This window comes from Gymnodraco acuticeps, unplaced genomic scaffold (genome assembly GCF_902827175.1).
Source record: "Gymnodraco acuticeps unplaced genomic scaffold, fGymAcu1.1, whole genome shotgun sequence".
NCBI classification, from domain to species: Eukaryota; Metazoa; Chordata; class Actinopteri; order Perciformes; family Bathydraconidae; genus Gymnodraco; species Gymnodraco acuticeps.
Genome location: NW_022990021.1, coordinates 2860138 through 2878145, shown reverse-complemented (window position 1 = coordinate 2878145; position 18008 = coordinate 2860138). Strand labels below are relative to the sequence as shown.

Sequence of the window (18008 nt, the reverse complement as noted above, 5' to 3'; positions counted from 1 at the left end):
ATAAAGTGTTTACCTTAAGAGTTACCTTTGTTGTTTGCATTTACATTTAGCCAACACTCGTACCGTTATATCACACTGCCTGAGTATCATGAAGTGCTAGCTGAGTGCATCAGGTGGATTTGTTTTGTGTGTTTTTGAACAAGGTATGCTCTCCAGCTGGTTATGCATTTTCTAAGTGCATTGTTTTGTGTCCGAAAAATTAAGACAGTATGGCTTTCATTTTACGCTATACAGCACTAAATCATTTCCCAGATTTGTTTCCAAAACATACATACTATACAAATCCACATATGCTGTCACCTTGGCACAAACACATTCTGACACATATTGCAAAACATTTAAAGCTGATGAGGTTCAAGTTTTAAGGTATTTTTCAATCTGTTTTCTTCACTTAGCTCGTATTGATTTCCTAGCTATTGCTTCACATATTTACTTCCTAAATCACTCTCATTCTTTCAGTCAATAATGAATTGGAATCTGAAATTGCTTTTCAAATTGTTTCAACTTGCATTGACTGACCTAATTAGTTCAATGATTACGCTGCCTGGGAAGAGATCCCTGCCTAAATGACGTGACTAATTTGTATGAATATTTCAAACTGATGTCTGCAATTAATTCCATTTACATATGTAATGTGTCTTCTTGATTACTTAATTATGTTTGTACTCTCTGATGATGTCACTGACAGGTGTCTTTTAGAGTATATATATAAGAAGAGACTCAAGCAGATGTCCTAGTTCATTTACCTCCTACGATTGTTGCAGAACTCTGTAATGCGGCTCTACCTGCGTTACAGAGTTGTGTGCTACTGTGGCTCGCAACGACTACACATCTCCCTCTGACAAATATATTCACAGGCATCCACTGCCTTGTCAGAAACTGACATAAATTGATTTTCCTGGCAGTTAGTTTCCCATAGCTCTGAAAAAATGAATGAATTACCACCGTCAATGTTGAATCTATCTATCTATCTATCTATCTGTCCATCTATCTATATGTAGTGTAACAATCATATTTCTTCTATTGTGGTTTTTTATCTGGTCAAACACTTGGGACAAGATGTTATTTTGTGATAATTTCTGAATATAATCTGTCCAAATTTAGGACAGAGCTAGGTTAGCTGTTTACATAATTTAAGATAGCTGAGGCCTGTACTACGAAGCCGGATGTTTGCTTAGCGGGCTAACTTCAGGGAAAACTCTGGGTTTCCGGTCCTACGACGCTGGTTCTCTTTTTAGTATGTTACTATGTGGCTTTTATCCTGGATAAAGTGTTTAAGTCATGGATGTTTAAAGTTTAACTTCTTCATATTTCTAATATTATAGTTGACTTTTCATTCAGGAAGTATGGCACTCTGCGCTGTCAGTACGCTTAATTGTCCATGTTTGTGATTGGTCGAATGCTCCAAATACCACCCCTTTCATGTGAACGTGCACCTAACTAGATAGGACACGGCTGGCTTGAGCGATCCACTTGATAACCCGCGTCGTAGGACCGCTTAGCGAGAGCGCGTATGTTTTGGATTAGGCCAACCGGCTAACTCAAACATATCCAGGTTATTTTGAACTGGCTTCGTAGTACAGGCCTCTGCTGGCTTTGGCTACATATTTAGCATATCTATTCTCGAAGATGCAGTTTCAAAGAAATATAACAAATATATTTGGTAACATAATGAGGAAATATTGCTAATGAATGCATCTGGCAAACTGCAAACATATTGATGCCTAACACATGAATGAAATAGTTCTCCGGTATCAAAGTCCTATCCTTTTTGCTCACCGTCGACAACGTCAAAAACCTTAACTTCTGTTGGGAAACATGTGTGTGTTTCCCTCACCCAAAAACATTTGCCAGAGCAAGTAATCCAGGCCATCATAACGTGTTATTTTTATTGGTATATGTACACCTATCTTTGGAGCAAAAGTCCCTATAAGCCCCAATTGTAAGACCCTGTGTTCTAAACAGTTATTGTGTCAAAATCTAGTTTGAATGTGCTGCTTAGGTATGTTAACATTTTCTGAAATAAATGAGCATTACATACATTTTAGCAGAACAAATTTGGAAAACATTGTGCTGATGGGAGTACCTGTACATCCCACTACTGGGTATTGTCCTGCCTCACTAATACATATTTAAAGATATCTATTTTGGTCTGAGTCACAAGCAATGTTTCCAAACCTGGTTAAGAAAGTGGTCACAAAACCAAAAAGGTTGTGTGGGATATGTGACACAAACATGTAAAAATGTGTTATTATTCTGGAAGCTGCAATGTACCGTGAGGAAGAACTGTTACCAAAATGAGTAGTAAACATATTCCAGAGAAACATATTAGTATTAAGAGGCAGGGGAATTCATAAGTAAGTAAAATCAATATACTTTAATAATGCCAGGCCATACATCCTTAGTGATTCAGGTGCTGTTGTAATAAATGGAAGATGTTTTCCCCCAAATGAACGAGGCAGAATTCCAAACCCTGTCTCTGCACGGTGATGAGTGTACTCATGATGTTTATTAGAGGAAGTGGATGGAAACAGGAGTAGGCTGGCATCTGCGACAACAAACAGCAATGAGCTCCATGATTTCCTCTGATGTCAAAACCTGGAGGAAAAATCAATATGAAGAATGAAGCCTTATTTACACTCTCCACCTGATTGACTGTGGCTCACTGTGAGATGTCAACAGGCTATTAATGTTTCAGGAGAAGATTTCTTTTTGAGGCTAAGTGGGGAATTAAATGATGTTCTATTTTACACATAAACAAACTGGTGAGTAGAGAACACTTTAGCGAGACAGATGTTTTTTTTTAAACTCAGATTTAGCTCCGAGGGCCTCTGCAGCCTAGTGAAGTGTAATCAGTCAGGCATTTGCCATTCTTAATCTCAATCTGGAGAGCGTGCAAACCTGTCAGGGATGCATAATTGCTGGGATGTGTGCATATGCTCAGAACACACAATTGGGATTAAAGGTTCACTTTGTGTCTCATACTGATAAACCAAAAAGCTGACTGGAAAAAAAACATTATTTTCGCCTAGTTAGTGGAAGCGCAGCAGACCAAAGCACCTCGACAAAGCCAGACAACATTTAAATAAATGTGAACCCCTTTTAAATGAAAAGTCTGTTTATATGCTGGATTCCCTGTCAGGCTCAATCAAAGTTTGAATGTGCAGCGGAATCCATTCTAGCCATCACCATCAACAATCCCTCGCTACCCCTGAGTGAACCGTTTGTCGAGAGAAACATAAAAGGTTTTCTCTCTGGACATGTTTTTCGCCTCAGGGGTACACAAACTCAATAGCTAGCGAGCTAGCTAGCCGTCTCTCCTTGAGTGCACCTGTGCTTTCCTGGTGGCAGACACAGAAAATTGAGGTCATGATCCTCGTGAGTATGTGAGTCAAGATGCCTCTGTGTTGAAATATCTTTTCTTTCTTTTTTTCATCTGTCTGAAATATCTACTCAGGATATTTCTAGATATAGACCTTTTTCTTATTACTGAGAATATTAGGGGTATTTTTCCATTGGTGTGTTGCAGCTTGTTTTGCACAATTTACAGTTATCTTATGTAAGCAATTATGTTTCTACGTATTTAGTATAATTAGTTTTGCCCTACAGTATTTCGCCTAGTATTTTTCTAACTGTATTTGGCTGGTATCAATATCTATAGTTTTTTTTACTCATATTGCCCGAGGCACAGGGCCGAGGAGGTGGAGTTGCAGCAATCTTTGACTCAAGTTTACTTATCAATACTAAACCAAAATGTAATTATACCTCCTTTGAAAGTCTCGTTTTTAGTCTTACGCATCCGACCTGGAAAACTTTGCAGCCAAACCTTATTTGTTGCAGTGTACCGTGCACCAGGTCCTTATTCAGAATTCTTATCTGAATTCTCTGAGTTTTTATCAACTTTGGTACTTAAAACAGATAAAGTCATTATCGTAGGTGACTTTAATATTCATGTTGACGATGATAAAAATAGCCTTACTGTTGCATTTAACTCTATATTAGATTCTGTTGGTTTTCGTCAGAGTGTAAATAAACCAACCCACTGCTATAATCACACTCTCGACCTTGTTCTGACATATGGTATTGAAATTGAGCAACCATTAGTCGAACCGCATAATCCTGCTTTATCCGACCATTTCTTAGTAACTTCTGAAGTACTGTTACTAGACTACAAAGCATTAGTCAAAAGCTCCTGCAGCAGAAACCTATCTGTTAGTGCTATAGCCAAATTTAAGGAAGAGATTCCACCAATACTTAACTCGATAGCATGTCTGCATGTAAGGGAGGAAACTTATACAAAATGTATACCACCCCAAATTGATCATGTTGTTGATAGTGCTACAGATGCGCTGCGAATACAATTAGACTCTGTTGCTCCTTTGAAAAAGAAGAAAATAAAACAACATAGATTAGCTCCATGGCATAATGCCGAAACCCGCAAAATAAAGCAAAAGTCGAGACAACTTGAAAGGATGTAGCGTTCCACTAAACTTGAAGAATCTCGTTTAATTTGGCATATTACCCTCAATGAATATAAGAAAGCACTGCGTAAAGCGAGAGCAGCCTACTACTCTTCATTAATAGATGAGAATAAGAATAATGCAAGATTTCTTTTCAGCACTGTAGCCAGGCTGACAGAGAGCCATAGCTCGATTGAGCCTTCTATTCCCATAGCACTCAGTAGTAATGATTTTATGTGCTTTTTTAACGATACAATTGTTACTCTTAGAACCAAAATTAATGACCTCTTGCCTTTCCAATCCAATCCAATCCACTTTATTTATATAGCACAGTTTAAAAACAGAGGGTTTGCCAAAGTGCTTCACAATGAACATAACATTATAATAAAATATAATATTACACGAATAGATAAAAAGCACACATAAGAAAATATAAAAAAGCACACATAAGAATAAATACAAGGCACATAAAGGCTATGGACAGACAGTAAAAGCATACAAATAGGTAAGACATAGCTCAGACTGACTGGTAAGCGAGGGAAAATACTTTGACCAGTATAGTGTTATCAACAGCTCCCGGAAATGTAAGTTCTAATATTACACTAGATAGTAAACTAGAATGCTTTTCAGCCATAAACCTTGAACAATTCAATTAAATGATTCTCTCTTCTAAACCATCAACGTGCATGTTAGACCCATTTCCAACTAAGCTGTTGAAGGAAGTTTTTCCATTAATTAGCACTTCTTTATTACATATTATGAAACTATAGACTATAGACCTATTTCTAATCTTCCGTTCCTCTCAAAAATTCTTGAGAAAGCGGTCGCAAAACAGCTGTGTGATTACTTGAAAAACAATGATTTATTTGAATATTTTCAGTCTGGCTTTAGAACACATCATAGCACAGAGACAGCTCTGGTTAAAGTCACAAATGACATTCTAATAGCCTCAGACAAGGGACTTGTCTCTATTCTTGTTTTGCTCGATCTCAGTGCTGCATTTGATACTATCGACCATGATATCTTATTGCAAAGACTAGAGCACTTAGTTGGCATACAGGGAACTGCTTTAGGTCCTATCTATCTGAACGCTCTCAGTTTGTACGTGTCAACGATGAATCTTCCACGCAAACCAAAGTTAGCCATGGAGTGCCACAGGGCTCAGTGCTCGCTGCTCGGACCTATTTTGTTCACATTATATATGCTTCCGTTAGGCAATATTATAAGGAATCATTCTGTAAATTTTCATTGTTATGCGGATGATACTCAACTATATTTATCAATCAAGCCTGATGACTTAAAAACGTGGATGACCTTAAACCTTTTGATGTTAAACACGACCAAAACTGAAGTTATTGTACTTGGCCCGAAGAATCTACGAAACAAATTATCTAAAGATATACTAACTATGGATGGCATTCATTTGGCCTCCAGTGAGACTGTAAGGAATCTTGGTGTTATATTTGGTCAGGATTTATCCTTTAACGCCCACATAAAATCATTTTCAAGGACCACCTACTTCCATCTACGTAACATTGCAAAAATCAGACATATCTTGCCTCAAAACGATGCAGAGAAACTAGTCCATGCATTTGTTACTTCAAGGCTGGATTATTGTAACTTCTTATTATCAGGGTGTACCAAGAAGTCAGTCAAGTCGCTTCAGCTGATTCAAAATGCTGCAGCTCGTGTACTAACCAGAGTTAGGAAAAGGGACCACATTACTCCTGTTCTGGCTGCCTTACACAGGCTCCCTATAGAACACAGGATGGAATTTAAAATGCTTCTTCTCGCCTACAAAGCCCTTAATGGACAGGCGCCATCTTAACTTAAATAACTCATTATACCCTACTGTCCTACTAGGGCATTGCGTTCCAAGAATGCAGGGTTGTTGGTTGTTCCTAGAGTCTCTAAAAGTACAATGGGAGCCAGAGCCTTTTCTTATCAAGCTCCACATTTGTGGAATCAGCTTCCAGTTTGTGTTCGGGCGGCAGGCACCCTATCCGTTTTTAAGAGTGCGCTTAAGACCTTCCTTTTTGATAAAGCTTATAGTTAGGGCTGATTAGATTCAGCCCCTAGTTTTGCTGATATAGGCTTAGTTTGTCGGGGGACATCTTACTTCTTCCTTCTCTCTGTCTATACCTGTGTACTCTCATGTTCCGATTAACCCAGCTTCCCCAAATTTCTTTCTTTTTGGTGTCTATATACGCCGGGATCCGGAGTCATGGATGATCCTGTTGCTGCGGTCCAGAGTCCTGGATCGCGAGCCCTGGATCTTGAGTCGTGGCTGTGGTCCTGGATCATAAGTCCTGGATGGATATCCTCGTGTATTCATCTTCCTATTATACCCACATTCATTTCCAAACATTTGGACTACCTATGTTGCAAATGTATTATCTTTTCAATGCTCTCCCTGAGCTTTCTCCCATTTTTCCCTTTAAAACTGTGGGTTTTCTCCGGAAGTTTTTCCTTGTACGATGTGAGGGTCTAAGGATAGAGGGTTTCATATTGTCATACTGATATTCTGTACAAACAATGTAACATTTGTGATATTGGGCTATATAAATAAACATTGATTGATAAAGTTAACTCAAACAGGAGGAGTGATAGTATAAAAAAATAAAGCAATATTTCTGATACTGCTATTATCATTCTTGGTTTAGAATTGTTTGTCCTAAATATATATTTTGAAGTATCTGAATACCTTCAAAAGCCACTTTTAATTAAATGAAATAAAAGGATTTCAAGGACTTAAAAGCATTTGTTTGCATTATCTTAATGTTTTTCAAAGTGATTAAACTTCTCTCCCTCTCACCCCTCAGATACATTATATAAGTAGGTTTAAGTTTGGTGCCTAGACACAGCAAACAACATAAATGATTTGTACTTTTGCCCACTCAGTGACCACAAACTGACGGAGTTGCTAAAAATGAATGTGTGTAGACGTGACGCGACCTTATTTATGAATACCAGCTTCAAAGTTTTACGACCTGACACTTCTTCCAAACTTCCCTATAAACGTGGATGGATAATGAGCATTGGGCCTGTGGTCGCAGACATCTATAAGCCCCCCCACTCTTCTACATAAGCATGAAGACTGAAAGAGACGCGAGACTACAAACGATGAAGCCTGACTGAAAGAGAAATACATTTCTAACCCGACTCACAGGACGTATACCGTGGTAATAAGCACGCCATTGTCCAGATAATTCAGCGGGAGTCTCCCCCCCCACCACCGGTAGCTGTGTGTTACCGTTTTGCAAGGTCACCATCGCTGCATCCTGTGTTTGGACTATTGTGGTTGGAATAAAGAAATATAAACATGCCAGAGTGTAAAGAGTGAACAAACAACAATAACACAACAAATAGTGTGGCTTTTTATGTGTCTTCACAGTCAGTTAGTGTGTCCCTTTGTTTGATCTATATCTCTTTATGTCGATTATTTTCTTTTTGCAGTCCGTTTAGCATCTCCTAGGGTTATTTAGAATCTTTTTGTGGTCCTTTTGAATGATTGTATGTCTTTTTGGTAACTCGTTGTGGTCGTTTTGTGTCCCTTTTCAATTATTGTCCTTTGTTTGTAGTCCCCTTTCTTCTTTTTGATCTCATTGCACGTCCAATTCTGTCTTTCTTTATGTTTTTCTTTCTTGTTCTCCTCTAATTATGTTGTGTCTGTGGTTGTTTGCGTCTGGTTGTTGTCATCTACCTCTTTTCACAGTCGTCTTGTGTCACTTTCAAGTGGTTCTGTGTCTCTTTTCATCAACCACATCAAACAGAGATTCCAGCCCAGGGATATAAAGCAGTTAGGTAGCCAAGTAGGTCCCTTAAATAAAACTTCCTTGCTTCTGAAAATGGTCCTGATGCAGAGGTACAAAAAACGTTTAATAAGGCTTCAACTATAGCTGTCGCTACATGTGATTTACGGCACAGTATATCGTAGCCAGAGATGGCAAAAGTACACACATCCTTTACTCAAGTAGAAGTATAGATACTCGTGTTTAAAAATACTCTGGTAAAAGTACTGACTAAACTTCTTTACTCAAGTAAAAGTAAAGAAGTATGGACTTCGAAATGTACTTAAATAAAAAGTACCCATAACTACCAGCTGTTTTAAAGAGTACCTGACCTCCCTTTATATTAATACAACAATAATGTCATTGTTAGCTAATGAATGTTTCCATACGGCAAAATGACAACGTTTTCATTGGTCGCTCTTCTTTAGAGAAGACCAGGAAATGATGGATACACGGATCGTGTTAAAATCAATAGGCACGCAATGACTCTAAATAATAATGATCCCGCCACTAAATGCAGATTAAAACTAAAGTAACTAACCTGTTTTGAAAATGTAAGAAGTCAAAGTAAAAATGTGTCAGTGGAGTAAAGTACTGATACCCGACAAATGTACTTAAGTACAGTAACAAAGTATTTGTTCTCCACTACTTCCCACCTCTGATGGTGCCTGTTGAGGCTGTGGCTTCAGTGTGTCAATGCTTCCACAACTGGTCCCAGCAGGTGAGAGACAGCTGAGGCCAGCAGGGCGACAGTGAGAACAGCTGATCCCTGCAGAAGCAGCCTGGAGCTGACCCAGAAGAGGACGCTTCACTGTAATCGGGTCCCTGAGGTAATCTAGGCAGGACATTATCTGCTTCTCTGCAGTATCTGGAGAATCCCCCACCTGCTCTAGAAGGCCTCGCAGCCCCTCTGCCACTTTTGTTTCAAGTGTGTTTTGTTTTGTACTCGGAATCATCTGAAGTAAGATCTTCGTGTTCATGTTTATCTTAAACTTTGTCTCCTCCCTTGGGCCATTGGCTCTTGTTAAATATACATTTTTCAATTTCTCCAATTAACGTGCCTCCTGCATGATGTTTGTACACTCATTATATTAATGCCCAGGTCATTTGTGAACTGCCAGCTGCTTTTGCATCCTAGTGTTAAATTAATTAAGTATGCCTTATAGAATGTTTTGATAATTTTTTTCCAAGTGCAAGCTAAATACTAAACTCTTCAAGTTGACATCTTAGACCTTTTTATTTTTTGTATTTTATCTCTTCATTAAAATCTGCTCCTAGCATTTTATAGTATACGTTTTTTTGTGCGTATTTGCTCTCCTACATGAGTGGGAAGATAGTATCATGTGGAAACAAGTTAAACAGCATCAAAGAAGTAATTGCAAGCTGTCACTTTTTTCCTGGAGACCTTAACTATAATATTTTCAAAACCTAATCTGAAGGCAACTATATTGATGTGTAATGGGATAAAAACGAAACGCATACGCAGGTCAGAAAAGAAATACAACCGTGCTATTTGATCTGCTTTTGATGGTGTCTTCACCTTTTTCTAGTTCTCCTGCTCCTGCTGATTTGTATGTATATAGGTGTACATGATGTAATATATTCATAATGTTTTCTGTAGGTAACATTGTTACGTCCTTCCAAAAAATTACAATTACATTTCCGTAAGCCTATACAAACCCGAGCTCAGACTTTTCATTATTTCAGAAAGGACAGTAACAAGCAGAGAAAATTGTCAAGTAACCTTTTGTACGGTTGTCTTTTTGCTTATGGATTACACTTTAACGATGTGCCCCACTGACAGATGTGGAGACACTGTTTTAATATGCCAAAAAGTTTAGTTTCAGGAAACAAACTCGTACAGAGTCATTATCTGGATCTATACCTTGAGAAGAAAAATAACACACATACTATCAGGGCCATTGATGCTGAATCTGCAGTAAATGTAATCTGAAAACTAATTCTGTATGTTTTGATCCCATGTGATGCTGCTGCTGAATGTAATTTGATGAACAGCGTGATTAGATGCTATTGAATATGATGAATAGACCTGAAACAGGCGACGATCGATATCTGCACACTGAGCTGACAAAGTAGTAAAACAGCATCAACTCCACTCACTTTAGAAGAGAGTGTTAAGTGACATGTAAGGATTCTTTTATCTTTGTGAGTTCAGGTTATACTTTCTTATCAGACTGTGTGAACCTTAATTCCTTCTAAAATTAGAAAACGTAATTTCTCTTTGAGCTCTAGATAAGGAAAAGGAAAGTATTTGCAGATGAATTGGACATTTTTAAACTGCATTTTTACTGCTGTGATTTATTCCTTTTACGCAAACACATGCACTCAGAAAGTATGCGTTGTAGGAACGTTTTCTAACTGAGTGAAATGACTGGGATGTATAAGTGGCAGCCATTATCAGAGAAAGTCTCTAAAAGCTAAGGAGAGGTACTTCGATGCCTCCTTTCTGACGTTTTCTTTGGCATAGGATTAACATGACCAGCAAAGGAAGATAGAAAATGTCATCGCACAATTATTTAAGCAGAAACACATCAGTTGCATACTTACTCAGCTTTGTGTAAGTGCAATATCATTTTTGAAGCTGTTTTTAGAAACATTTTCCATCCATTTTAAGGAAAAGTACATGGGAAAATACAGATTTTGTATCTTTTGTTTATTATTCGACCCCAAGTCAATGCAGCTACGACATTATGCCACTGTTATGTTCCAAATTCCAACCAAATGTCACGTAAAATCATAATTAGTAAAAATATAATGACCTGAATGTCCTCATCAGCATGTAATCTAGTTACGAAGCGACACGCTCAGTACAAAAATGTTAATGAAATATAACTAAAATGGCCCTTCCATGATGAATTATGGAAGTGCAATTATGTAATAACATGTCAGTAGAGAAGGCTCATTTAAGTGAGACATGATAACTCAAATTATTCCAATAATCGTCGGTGGGAAGTCATTCAGCCTGACCCTATTCTTCAGATGTGGGTTTAATTGCCCACAATATGAAGTGTGAGATCCCCTCACTTATCAAATTAACAGCTAAGAAAAGGACAGTAAAATACTTAACGCTCATTTCAGGAGAATGAGTCATGCCAAAGGTAAGCTGTTTATCTGGTGAAGGGGGGGGGGGGAGCAGGAGGAAGAGGAGGGAGTGGAACATGATGTACATGCCAGTGTTAGTATGCGCCAGGTTATGTAGATATGGTTAAGGGTTTCCAGCTTCATAAATCCTGATGGAAGAAGCTCTAAATTGATTTAAATGCTCGTATTTTAATTTGAAAAGAAATCAAGCTTTAGCAGCAGAAATAACTCATTTGTGAATATGTTGCTCTGGAATGTGTCGCTCAGGCTACATAAAGAATGTACTTCTTGCACAAAACTGAAAAGAAAATATTACATTGAATATATATTTTATTTATCTTCTATTAAAGACTGCTCAAACTACCAAATGTAACAGGATTGGATTTTTGGAAGGGAATATTTAAGCCTTTGCTGACCATTTACATCCACTAAGACCTACAGTATATAACACACTATGGGAAAGGGGAAAACACCAAAAAAGCATAATAGGAAAAAATGCATTATTTATTTCTTTCCCTATCGAGAGCCATGAGTAAAGGAAGTCTGAATTCTGATTAAAAACACTACAGAGAGGGAATAAGACACTTACGTCAGATAAATGTTAAGTATGAGTGTGAACTTTGGATTGACTTTGCAGCTGCCAGACATGAGATTGACGTAAGGTTGGAAAAGGGCATCTGCTATGAAACGTTAAACTCCCTTTGTGCATATATGGGAGAAGAAGGACAATAAACCCACTAAAGCTCTGCTCCTGCTTCTTATATAACTTTAAGCTTCTTTCAGAATCCCTTCCACATCTCTCGGTGACTGAAAAAAACCCATTATCTTTATAAAACAGTCTTAAAGTGTGGTTCTTTTCTACAACTTCGTAAGCCTCAGATTCTGATTGTAAAGGGTGTGTGTAATAGTAGACACTGAGAAGCTTGTCAAAAATTCAACAGAAGATGAATCTGGGCTTGTAAAATGTATCAATATGGATTACAGTGTTCATACCTGCTGAATCCAACATATTAATAACACAACATATGTGTAAAATATGCAACACATAGCGTATCAATTATGTTTACATTTGTCCGACTCTGTGTTGCTGACACCTTAACTGCTGTAACACTCACACATTCAGCTGTACACAGTTAAACATATACTAAGTGTACACAATTTGCTCTTGCCTGATGTTTTATTCCTGGTAGCAGAGGTATATCCATTCATGAGCTTTCATATTTATCTGTAAGTCTCCTCTGCAGATCTGGCTCGGCCTAGATAACAGGACGCCTGCCTGGAGGGGAGACACAACCCCGCAGGAAGTAATAGAAGCTATCATATTGCTTAGCGGGAGACATGTCCAGCAGCCCTGTCAGCTAGGGGGCGGAAAGAAACGTCACATGATGTTCAAGCGTTATTAAAAAGAAGTCTTACAATTAACACATCTAAAAAAAGTCATGTAGATCAGATTTAGCACCATGTTGGTGATTCATTCTGCCGAGATGAACAAGAGCAAAGTGTGTTGCCTTGAAGAGGTTTTTATAAATAAACATCTCTCCATAATGAGCTGGGTGGATTGAAATAAAGGCCTTGAAAAATGAAGTCATTCTTTCACTTGTTAAATGTGATTAATTATTAATGACTGAATCTTTTTATTTTTGTATTTGAAGCACTTTGTTTAAAGAATCAGATGTTGTTTAATTGTGAATAATGCAAAGCAGCATAATAATGGTTTATTTCTATCACCCCTCCTAAAAAAGAACACTGATACATTGACACCTACATCTGTCTAATGAAAGCTCTGTGAGCAAACACTGAATGCAAAGGCTATTAAACCTGTTTCTGAATTGTTTCACAACTTTAAAACCATTATACCTCCCTGTGGGTCTTGATCTACAGCTGCTTTATGAGCGGCATATATTTTAACAGGAGACAGGGGAGTCAATACATGATAACAGCTTCCCAATACATGATAAAACGTATTATCTTAATTGCTCTTATCACTTTGTCTTATTAAAACGTTGCCTACCTAGCTCTGCATTCAACATTTATCATTTCCCAACATTAAACTCTACTGATTCTGATCTCCCACCTTAGCTTGTTTAATGACACCGGGGGACTTAACGGTCTATACCCAGACTTTATGATCCACTCCCATGTATTTATAGGCTTACAATATTGCACTAATAAAACCTTTTGTTCTGTAAAAGTGAATACTTATGGATCAAAATGAAGCAAATTCATCAGATGTTAAGTTCTGTTTGATACTGAAGCCAGAACGTTAGATACAAAAAAGATTAGTCCAGAACAAAGTCAGATAAGGTTCATAAAGCAGTACTTTTTGACTGTATACTCATTAAAACTAGATGTAGAGAAGGTCCTTGGACATTTAGAAATGTTAATATTCCTTGCATTAGTACAATAACATAACCAGAAATATATAGTGTAGCCTACTGAACACAGAAATATAATGCGATCCATTTCCTTTTTTAAGACAACTATTTACTCGTGTTTGCATGTCCTAAAGCAATTTAATCTGAAGTTAAACCTTGCTCTTGGAGGATTAATGCACCATAAATCCTCTTTTAGTCCTGTCAGTGGCCCTATTCCTTTCCTGCGGAATCAGATTTGTCCAATCCAGGAGTACTTATGGATATAGGCCGATTTGAGTGTGTCCAGCAATAAGGGGGGCACTTAAAGTGTACTTCACATCCTGTAGTGGAAATTGTGTTTTTTATAATATGTTCCCGTAGCGTAGCCTGATGCAGTTAAAGCATGCTGCAGCAAATGGAATTGTGATATCTGCCCCTGCAAGTCCGGTATGGATGGAGTTGTTATACTTTATCTGCGGGAAATCATTTCGGTGGCTATAGTGCATCCTTCCCGAGGGACCTGCATGTTGCTACTTACATTTACTCCTCAGCTGCGGTGGCTTGAAGATTGTTGAACTCAAAACAAGGAACACATTGTGATCAACGACATGTAATCCAATCCTTGCTCTTGAATTGTTGATCGCATCACTGATTTGTTGTATTTTGGAATGCATTACGATCATATCAGATAACCTTCAGATAACATTGATAAAGAATGCCTTTTTTAATAAGCAATTTGACTGGCCTTACACAAATAACTCGTCAGCCACAGGTGCATATTTCTATCACCTTGTTCTTTATTGTTAATACAGAAACGTGTCCACTCATATTATATATATACCTGCAAAGGGGAAAATGTCTGTTCATCCTCGTTGAAACAGAAAACAAAAACGCATTGAACTCCCACAAGAATCAAAACTCCCCTCGTCCACCCAGCATCCAAAAATACTTGACACTGCCACCAGCAAAAGTATAATGAAATTGAAAAAAGAGAGAAACACAAAAACAACAAACCTGAGAGCTCAACTGCAAGAAAAGTATCACGTCAAAACGTTTAAAAAGGACTCCTTGTTATTAAGAAAAGAAGAATAAAGTAAAAGCAAGGGCGGTGGGATTCACCGACACATCAAAATCACAAAACTCGAAGGCAACAAACAACACTGCACAATGCAAACCAAAGCATAGCAACAGCAAAAGTCGACAGAAACAAAAAATAAAAATGTTTCAAAACCACCAACAAATTGTTTGAAAAATCTCAATACTGACAAAAGCTGCTTGGTTTCGACCCTCGAAACAAAACTGCAAGCAAGTAAAGGCTCTCTCACGAGCGATACCGCACCGATTACCCTGTTGGCACTCTCGGTCAGAATAACTGCATGCTAAAAACTTGAAGCCTGGATTTGAAAAACGCTCAAAACCACCATGTCAATGCTCAATTCAAACACCAGCAAAAGGAGTAAAAATAAAAAAGGGGGCAATTAAAAAGACAAAAAATGCTTACAAAAAAGCCATTGGAAATGTACTCACCGAGCGGGAGTAAAATGTTGCAATAAAAATGTGATATGGCTCAAAATACAGTATGGCGGTTCAAGCCGAAATGCTGTGCCTTTTCTCTAGATCTCTGCCTCCAGCTCGTCATGTGACTGAGTCAGCCTCGACTTCCAGCAATGAGAGCCCAGTGTTGAACAGCTGATGCTGAATGCTCTCCCTAACGCCTTGGCTCTCTCCAAAAGTAAAAAGAGGTAGTCCTTATCGTCCCACAGTTATGACTGAACTGCCTGTGTGTTTTCCTTGGCTTTTCTTTTTTTCCCGTTTTAAAGATGCAGAGCTCAGTCGATGTCAGCGCCACGGAGGGATCCGGACATGCTTTCATTCCATTCAGAAGCACGAGCGTTTATGCACGGCATGTTCTGTTCTCTTATGAGGAATGAAGGTCTATGCCTGTCGGATTTTACAGTGGGGCTGGTCATCGCAGCGGTATCATTTCCATACTATAACGCGATCCCTGTCCATGGTGCTAAACTCTGGCGACACTGATAATAAAGCAACGGGATCACAGTCACGATACAAAATGTGAAGCATTACATTGAGGAAAAGCAATTAAAAGTGTCATATTAATAATCTCACCCAGCTCTCTCCATGGTGCTAAAACCAAGGGAATGTTGTGAATGTTAGTAGGAAAATGTATCATCAATAGCTGTGTTATAAATACCATACATCGTTTATAAATTAAGCACATAATAAAGTCAGCATGCATACCAATACTGGAACTATTGGACACATACATTGAACATTATGCACAAGACTGGAAGAAATGTACAAATTACGTGTCAATAAGAGTTCATTGTGAACAAAGAAAACAACAAAATAACTGTTAAGTCTTTGGAAAATCACCTTGCATTCTATGAGCGTATTTAGATGAATTGGAAGTGACATTCATGGTTGCAGTTGGATTTGAAGGCATATTGTTGTATTTCCTGTTTGTATAAAGCAGTTATTAGTTGATCTTTTTATATGGGAAACACAAATAGAGTGAACAAAGACAGTTACTGTATGCAAGCAGTAAATGTATGGGATAGAGCAGGCATGGGCAAACTAAGGCCTGCGGGCCATATACGGCCCGTTGGCCTTTTTAATCCGGCCCGCCGAATATTGGTACATCATTTTCCAAATTGTAGTAAAGACCGCATTCATTGAGCCTTTTTCCTGCATTACCCGGCATTTCAGTTGATCCCACTAGATGGCGCACTCTAGACACAATTTACCTTTGCTGGAGTCGGCAACCCGGCAAGATCTAAGAACCAAATACGTCACGCTTACCTTGGAGGGGGTCGAGATTAACCTGAGCAATAACAGTTCATGGCGAGTACAGCGAATACAAGTTGTAACAAGCAGTAGCGCTGAGCAAAGTGACTAGAACGCAACCACACACTTATTAAAGTCAGGCATCACTAACCAGGCTTAGTGTGATTCTGTTTATTTTACCTTACTTTAATGACCATCCGTTCACTGTTATTGACTATTGTGTAGAGGCAGACGTTGTCCTGTTGTTTTGTATTATTGCAGCTATTGGATGGAATCAATACATGGGCTACATGTGGCCATCACAAGTAGAATCATAACGAAAACTACGCCGGTAAAATATGTGTGTAGAAAACGGCTTATGCCACAATATGATAGCAACAAGTAGTCGAGATAGTCTGATTAGCTTCGGTTGCTATGCTAGCATCACCTGTAGAATGCCAGAGAAACTTTCATAACCGCGTTGTGATGCCATACAGCGTCAATTCATACTGAAACACATTCACTGATGGAGATGGGGGATATGTATCAGCTGCTTGTGTGACAGTCGGACAGTGAATACTTTAAAGCGGCCGCTGCGGTGAGTTAACAGTAGACTCAACTCCGGTAGACGAGCAGCGGTGCAGCGGGCGGTAATGCCGTTGAACCACATTTTTAAACTCATGGTGGCCCCCAAGGCAAAACGTTTGTCCACCCCGGGGATAGAGTCATGGAGCCCTGTCCATTGTGCTTAAACAGAGGGTTGTTTCATAGTTTTAAAAAAACAAACAATTTGGTCTCTCTCCGCTGCATTTCTCAGCTGGAAGTTTCAGTAGTATGTAGAGCTGCAAAGAGAAATCCAAGCTGAAATAGCTTATAGTTTGTCATCGCTTCCTACGTCATTGAAGTGTCAATGGCGCTGCCGGAAACAAAGGGCTAAAGATTTTGAAGCTGCAAACAAAACTGAATACTTGAATCGTCTGTATTTGCCATGGACATTGATTGGACATCCACAACAATGTGCCCCAATTTCCCTCCTCCATCACCAGGTCCTTAAACCTCAGGGAATGCTGGTTTAACTGTAGCCCTGTCCATGGTTCTGAAATAAGATTATTTTGGCAGATTAAGGACAAACAACATATGGCACTGAATCTGAGTTGTATACTAATATGTTTCATGATTTTAGAGCATAATAACAGAGTATTATACCTTCAATGCTCTGCTCTGTCCATGGTGCTGAAACTCGGTGGCTTTCACCCGCACTCAACATAGTCTATATTTATGGTTCAGAACTCAAAAAGGCGCTGGACGATGATGCTGGACAGGAAATAAATAATGTGTTTGTATCATTAGCGTCTGACTGCAGTTGTCAGACATAATTCAGATCAAGTTCATGCAGCACACAGCGCTGGGGACAACTGTCACCATTCATTCATCATAACGGTGGTTGGTGCACTGTTTCTACCTTAAGCAATGTCTAATTTAATCCACTTTTCAGATCACATCCAAGCCTTTGGGAG

General features: G+C 38.6%; 1 protein-coding gene across 6 annotated transcripts in view; it reads right to left on the bottom strand.

The window, feature by feature from the left end:
- Positions 1-15533, bottom strand: part of LOC117544796 (RNA-binding Raly-like protein) — a 122055-nt gene extending 106522 nt beyond the window's left edge. The window contains exon 1 of one of the 6 annotated variants that reach the window (XM_034214224.1): positions 14549-15533. The gene's annotated coding sequence lies outside the window, so the exon portion shown is untranslated. The remainder of the gene's footprint in view (positions 1-14548) is intronic. The other 5 variants (XM_034214223.1, XM_034214222.1, XM_034214219.1 and 2 more) reach the window with 5 other exon arrangements.
- Positions 15534-18008: the final 2475 nt, after the last annotated feature.